This window comes from Arachis ipaensis, chromosome B02, assembly GCF_000816755.2.
Source record: "Arachis ipaensis cultivar K30076 chromosome B02, Araip1.1, whole genome shotgun sequence".
Lineage (NCBI taxonomy): Eukaryota > Viridiplantae > Streptophyta > Magnoliopsida > Fabales > Fabaceae > Arachis > Arachis ipaensis.
In genome coordinates this window covers 96,274,334-96,281,623 of record NC_029786.2, presented here as the reverse complement: position 1 = coordinate 96,281,623, position 7,290 = coordinate 96,274,334, and the positions used below count along the sequence as shown (strand labels likewise).

The window sequence follows — 7,290 nt, the reverse complement described above, 5'->3', positions numbered from 1 at the left end:
ATATAATAAATTATTATTTATAATGAAAATTATTTATGTAATAACTAAAAAAAAATCTAATACTCGAGAAATTGTGGCAATTTTGAACCCCAACATGCATTTAAAAATGAAAAATCTGACTTTATAGAGAGACTGTGATAGTTTAAATTTATGCTAAATATAGTAAAAAATTATCATAGAAACTAATAATTGAGTGACGGTTCCAAATAATCGCTAAATATAATTGAAAATATCATCGAATAAGTATTATAAATTAGCGACAATTTTATACACATAAAACTATCATAAACAACTTAGCGATGGTGCTACCAATAGTTGTCTATCGTCACTAAATTTTATGGCGTCTGGCGACACTCAAATCAGCGACATTTTTTGAACTGTCACGAAATATTTGTAGCGAATAAACGTCATAATAAAACAACATTTTTTGCGATGGTTATTTTTATGTTTTAACGATTTTTTTTAACTCTTACAAAAAATTTAGCAACGTTAAAAATCATTGCTAAATAATAAAAAAAACAATAAAAAATGATGTTTTGTTAGTGTTTACTCGATATAAATATTAACAAAAAGTTAGATTGGGATTTGATAAAATTCTAATAATCTGTTTGGTTTTTGATCAAATTCATAATGATTAATTACTATTCATATAGTAGGCATACATTTATGGAATTATATATGGTGGACCTTTATAGATTATATTGCACCTTTTTTGGGTGTGTTGATACGAAAATGCTATATGTATTACATCTTTCAGCAAATTATTTCTGACCAAAAACAATTATCACTATACGTCTATACCCTTTTTACTTTTGATCTTATTGAAATTAAACTCAAACCGTTAATGTCAAAGTTAAAAATAAGGTCTAACTAATATAGAATATAGGAACTTTCTTCGGTGGGAAAAGAATAATCTGGAGCTTGAAGGACCAGGTTATAAACTTAAATAATCAAAAATATATAGGTTGGTTCACAAATAAAGCAGAATAACGGTTGAGAGAAATTTAAAAAAAATTTAAAATTTTTTATTACCAAAAAGCACCAACGTCGCACCATGGTGGAAGAGATCGAGTGATTGGATTCCAAAACCCTGATCAGAATTTTTTCGATTCCAATGGGGAGAAACACCGCGATGCCGCATCGCCAACTCCTTCCACCACCACCGACTCACCCGCATCTGAGCCTACACCAACGTGCCACCGTGCCGGAGCTCTGAAGCGCAAGGCCAGCTCCCTCTCACTATAGCGCGTCAAATCCGCACGATGTCATCGCTGCGTCATCTTCCCCAGCAAGTTCTGCCGCTTGTTCTGCTTTTGTTCCGGCGGATGTGAAGCACTCGGAGCACAGTTTGGGTGTGGACTCAGTGCCGCTGGCTGAGGAGATCTGAGAGAAGAGCAAAACAGAGAGATTTAGAGAGGAGAGAGAGCTCGCCTCGCCGTCGTCGTTGCCGTCGCCACCGCAGTTCATCACCTCTCCAGATCTGGTCGCAACGCCCAAGCCTCTGAGGATGTTCCATTACGACCTCCTCGACGAGACGCAGAACAAGCTCGATTACATCCTCTCTCTCTCTCACTGTCGAGAACTTCCTCGAGGGCCGCCTCCATATTCTCGTCTTCAAGTCCGGCATGGCCAAGTCCATCCATCAGTGCATATTAGGTCTTTTTACATCTTTTCACATTTTTCCTCAATTTAGGGTTTTTAAATTCTTAATTTTCTATCACTCATGTTTCTTTGTTTTTTTGTGCTTACTTTGAAGTTTAGAATCTAATTTCTTAAACATTCAAGTAGCTCAAAATTATAGTCTGATCTCTTTGTTGGTTTCTAGGCTTTATTCAGATTAGAGCATTCATTCAAGTCTTGTGTGTTGTGTTTTGATTCTTCCATATTCAATAATTAATTACTACTTAGTCCTTAATTAATTAATAAAAATATTATTTATTCGAACTTTAGGTTGAATCATGATCTAGCTGTAAAGTGCGATTCAAATGTTATAAGATAGTAAGATACTATGTTTTTCTGGGTTGAGTTTTGAGATCTTTGTGAAAATGAACTGTGTTTGTAGGTATCATTTTGGATGTCTGAGAAAAGATACTCTACCCATTATGCAACTTGAAGAGGTATTGCTTCTGTTGGTAGTGAAGTTTTGTTGTTGATTATCTGTGTTTTATTTGGATTGCACTGAGTTCTTGGACTTTCTTTCCTTATTAGATTCAAGCTGCTGTTTCTGCGCTATGGAACACATAAGGCTTGAACTGGCCTAGTTCTTTCGAGCAACAAAGACAGAGAACAGGAGACCTAGACTTGCTTGATTGGCTTAAAGCCATGTTTAGTTTCCAGGCATGTATTTTGACCAACACACAATGCTAGAGGAGAATGATTTATTATTCATTACATTTTTTTTGTATAATCTGCTTAAATTTTTATTGCATATGGTAAATTTGTGTGCAGAGGGACAACGTCAGGAATCAGAGAAAGCATTTGATTCTGCTGCTTGCTAATTCTCATATAAGACTACACCCTAAACCTGAGCCTCTAAACATGGCACGTACCTGTCTAATAATGGCCAATTCTAACTTCAGATGGCATATGAACTACACGGTATAATGGCTGGAAATGTCAGCATTGTTACGGGTGAAAATATCAAGCCTTCTTATGGTGGTGATGAAGAGGCATTTCTACGCAAGGTTATAACTCCCCTCTACCGAGTAATAGACACGGTATGCTTTTGTTTTATCGAAGACATTGCAATAGTCAAGTACTTATATTCTCTAGGTCACTACGCCCTTAGTAATCCAGTTAATTAATACAGGAAGCCAAGAGGAGCAGAAATGGAACCGCTCCTCACGCAGCATGGTGCAACTATGATGATCTAAATGAGTATTTCTGGTTTGTTTCCTTTTTTTATTTTATCTTTGAATTGATTTTTTGGTCCGTTTCATCAGTTGTTATCAAGGTTCTGAAAACCGGACCGGACTGGCCGGTTCGACTGGTTTAACTGCGAACCGGCGATGTAAACGGTCCGGTCCTCCTTTAATAACCGTTGGGGAAAAATTGGGAGAAAACCGGTGAACCGGTCGGTTGGGCCGGACCGGTGACCGGCCGGTTTTTATAAAACAGGAGAACGACACCGTTTTTAGTTGTAAAAAAAAAAAAGTAACCCCAACCCGGTTACCACTCGAGAACCCCCCTTTCTTCCCCCATGCCCATTCACTCTTCTCAGTCTCACACCCTCACAGTGAAGTAGTGAACCCTAGCTTCCCAAATCCCAGCCCAGTAGCCACCGCCGTCGTCAGGGTACTCAGCTCGTCATCGCCACCACTCGAGAACCCCCCTTTCTTCCCCCATTCACTCATCTCAGTCTCACACTCCCACTCTCACAGTGAACCCTAGCATTCCGAAATCCCAGCGCAGTAGCCACCGCCGGGGTTCTCAGCTCGTCATCGCCACCGCCGTCGCCTGGCCTCTCAGCTCGTCATCAGCACCGCCGCTTCGTCTGGCCTCTCGTCTCAGCTCGTCGTCAGCACCGTCGCTGGTCTTCGCTTCGTCAGCACCCAGGTGAGTGACTCCTCTGTTTCATCTTCTCTGTTTCATCGTCTATGTTAGAATGTATGGTTCTGATTCAGTGATTCCAGAACGCCTAATGTTGATGAATACTTGTATTTGAATGGTTGAATTCTACTTTGTATTTGAATACTTGAATGGCTGAATGCCTGAGGCAGATATGGCTGAATTGCTCAATGGCTCGATTGCTCTGTTAGTTTACTGATGGCTCTGTTAGTTTGTTATATGGTTTACTAGTTGCTGATGGCTCCTACTTTTTTTGTTCAAATTTGCTAATGGCTTTGTTTTGTAGTTGTTGGTTTTGCTGGGTGAAGATTTAGTGTTTTGGAATGTTTCATAATGTGCTAAATGCTTAATGCTGTAGGCAGATTTTAATGTTTTGTAGTTGCTGGTTTTGCTGGTTTTGGAATGTTGAATGCTAGTTTTGCTGAAATATTTTGGCCACTAGAGCTTCTTTGATCAACTTCTGCTGAGAATATGCTATACACAGGTCTATGATCAGAGAATCTTGACTCCCCACGAACGTAAGATAATTGGTGAAGACCTCTCCCATGCCATAAGATTCTATCACACCTTGAGAAAAAAAGCATGCATTATTTTGATTGTTTTGTATTTCCATTAACGACTTCTCTGATTGATACAGGTGATGGTGGTAAGAACTAAGAACACTACCATGCTGGAGTTCTCTTTTGTTTTGAATGTCTTCCATCTCCTGCATACCTGCCTGAGTTGTTTGAATACTTGTATGTGGGAGGGAAGTATATTTTCCCTTACTCGACCTTGCCTCTGCTCTATTCGCAGCTGAAAGCAAAAGATATCAAATGGTGAGTAAGGTAAGATTTGAGAAAGGAGCAAAAGGGAAAAAGAAAGCAACATACTTGGTCATTCTCTAACAAGTCCTTCCAGTTATGCATCTCAACAAGAGCTTTCGCTGCACAATAAGAAAGGGCTACCCGATAATTTAAATCCTGCAGCCAAATTATTCGGCTACACAAGTTGAACCAAAAGACTAATGATAGGATCATAGAGGTGAAGAGCTTACTCATGTTCCAGAATTGTCTGAGGTGAATACTGGTCGCTGGTGCCTTGGACAAGGGGAAACCTTGTCTTTCTCAGAAAAAAAAAAGAAACTCACAAGAACATCTTGAGGTTTTGATGATTGATAAATCTTTATGTTGACATTTAATATTTGATATTTCTTTATACTATTTAACTTGAGTTTGTATATTAATAAGATTATAAGAATTTGATTGATGACATTTAATGTAGTTTTTTAAATTTGAAAATTATTTCAGTGAAGTAGTGAACCCTAGCTTCCCAAATCCCAGCCCAGTAGCCACCGCCGTCGTCAGGGTACTCAGCTCGTCATCGCCACCACTCGAGAACCCCCCTTTCTTCCCCCATTCACTCATCTCAGTCTCACACTCCCACTCTCACAGTGAACCCTAGCATTCCGAAATCCCAGCGCAGTAGCCACCGCCGGGGTTCTCAGCTCGTCATCGCCACCGCCGTCGCCTGGCCTCTCAGCTCGTCATCAGCACCGCCGCTTCGTCTGGCCTCTCGTCTCAGCTCGTCGTCAGCACCGTCGCTGGTCTTCGCTTCGTCAACACCCAGGTGAGTGTCTCCTCTGTTTCATCGTCTATGTTAGAATGTATGGTTCTGATTCAGTGATTCCAGAACGCCTAATGTTGATGAATACTTGTATTTGAATTCTGATTCAGTGATTCTAGAATGCCTAATTTCTTAGAATGTTGATGAATACTTGTATTTGAATGGTTGAATTCTACTTTGTATTTGAATACTTGAATGGCTGAATGCCTGAGGCAGATATGGCTGAATTGCTCAATGGCTCGATTGCTCTGTTAGTTTACTGATGGCTCTGTTAGTTTGTTATATGGTTTACTAGTTGCTGATGGCTCCTACTTTTTTTGTTCAAATTTGCTAATGGCTTTGTTTTGTAGTTGTTGGTTTTGCTGGGTGAAGATTTAGTGTTTTGGAATGTTTCATAATGTGCTAAATGCTTAATGCTGTAGGCAGATTTTAATGTTTTGTAGTTGCTGGTTTTGCTGGTTTTGGAATGTTGAATGCTAGTTTTGCTGAAATATTTTGGCCACTAGAGCTTCTTTGATCAACTTCTGCTGAGAATATGCTCTACACAGGTCTATGATCAGAGAATCTTGACTCCCCACGAACGTAAGATAATTGGTGAAGACCTCTCCCATGCCATAAGATTCTATCACACCTTGAGAAAAAAAGCATGCATTATTTTGATTGTTTTGTATTTCCATTAACGACTTCTCTGATTGATACAGGTGATGGTGGTAAGAACTAAGAACACTACCATGCTGGAGTTCTCTTTTGTTTTGAATGTCTTCCATCTCCTGCATACCTGCCTGAGTTGTTTGAATACTTGTATGTGGGGGGGAAGTATATTTTCCCTTTGTTCCATCCTTTGAATACTCGACCTTGCCTCTGCTCTATTTGCAGCTGAAAGCAAAAGATATCAAATGATGAGTAAGGTAAGATTTGAGAAAGGAGCAATGGGAAAAAAGAAAGCAACATACTTGGTCATTCTCTAACAAGTCCTTCCAGTTATGCATCTCAACAAGAGCTTTCGCTGCACAATAAGAAAGGGCTACCCGATAATTTAAATCCTGCAGCCAAATTATTCGGCTACACAAGTTGAACCAAAAGACTAATGATAGGATCATAGAGGTGAAGAGCTTACTCATGTTCCAGAATTGTCTAAGGTGAATATTAGTCGCTGGTGCTTTGGACAAGGGGAAACCTTGTCTTTCTCAGAAAAAAAAAAGAAACTCACAAGAACATCTTGAGGTTTTGATGATTGATAAATCTTTATGTTGACATTTAATATTTAATATTTCTTTATACTATTTAACTTGAGTTTGTATATTAATAAGAGTATATGAATTTGATTGATGACATTTAATGTAGTTTTTAAATTTGAAAATTATTTTAATATTTATATTATACTATAATTATATTTTAGAATGTTTATTTATAATTTATTTATTATTTTATTTTAAAACAGTTTTTTCGGTTGAACCACCGGTCTTATTAGAAATAATAAATTAAATCACTTGGAATTTATTATAAACTCTTTCGTTTTCTTCAATTTTTTTCAAAAAATAAATATCATACGTCAATATAAAAGATGAAGTTGTACATGAGAATATGTGTTTCATTAAAATATGTAGTGTTTGATCATTAAAATATGGAGTAATTTTTTGTTGAACTGTAAGTAGTAATTCAAGCTGTTTTTTGGAAGTATAGATTTGTATTACATTAATTTTTGGGTAGAATGTAGGTGTAGCCCATATTACAAAGTAAAAAAAAAATTAATTCTTTCAAAAAAACCAATCTTTAAATAGTTGGTTCAACCAAATCAACTTGAACCGATCTGCAAATACATTAAACCTTGAGTTAAAAGTAATATTTTTAATAACTATTGTACAGATGTCATCTCAGCCCTTCATTTAACATGTTATTCCATGGTCTTTCAAAATTTTAAAAATACTTTCTCCACCAAAAACATTCCCTAGAATATATATACACTTTTTGCATCATCATCATTATTGATAGAATCTGAGTTAAGATCATTATCATCGTTATTTTTAATATGTATTTTTAAATAATAATTTTTTGTATTTGTTTGATTTTTTTAAAGAAATTTTTTTTGTTTGTCTTATGTTTTGTTTTTAGAATTCA

General features: G+C 37.2%; 1 long non-coding RNA gene across 1 annotated transcript; it reads right to left on the bottom strand.

The window, feature by feature from the left end:
* LOC110268028 lies at window positions 5,399-6,189 on the bottom strand. The gene is made up of 2 exons (XR_002356045.1): window positions 5,903-6,189; window positions 5,399-5,803 (listed from the first exon to the last, which is right to left on the bottom strand). It is a non-coding gene; the product is annotated as an uncharacterized LOC110268028 (long non-coding RNA).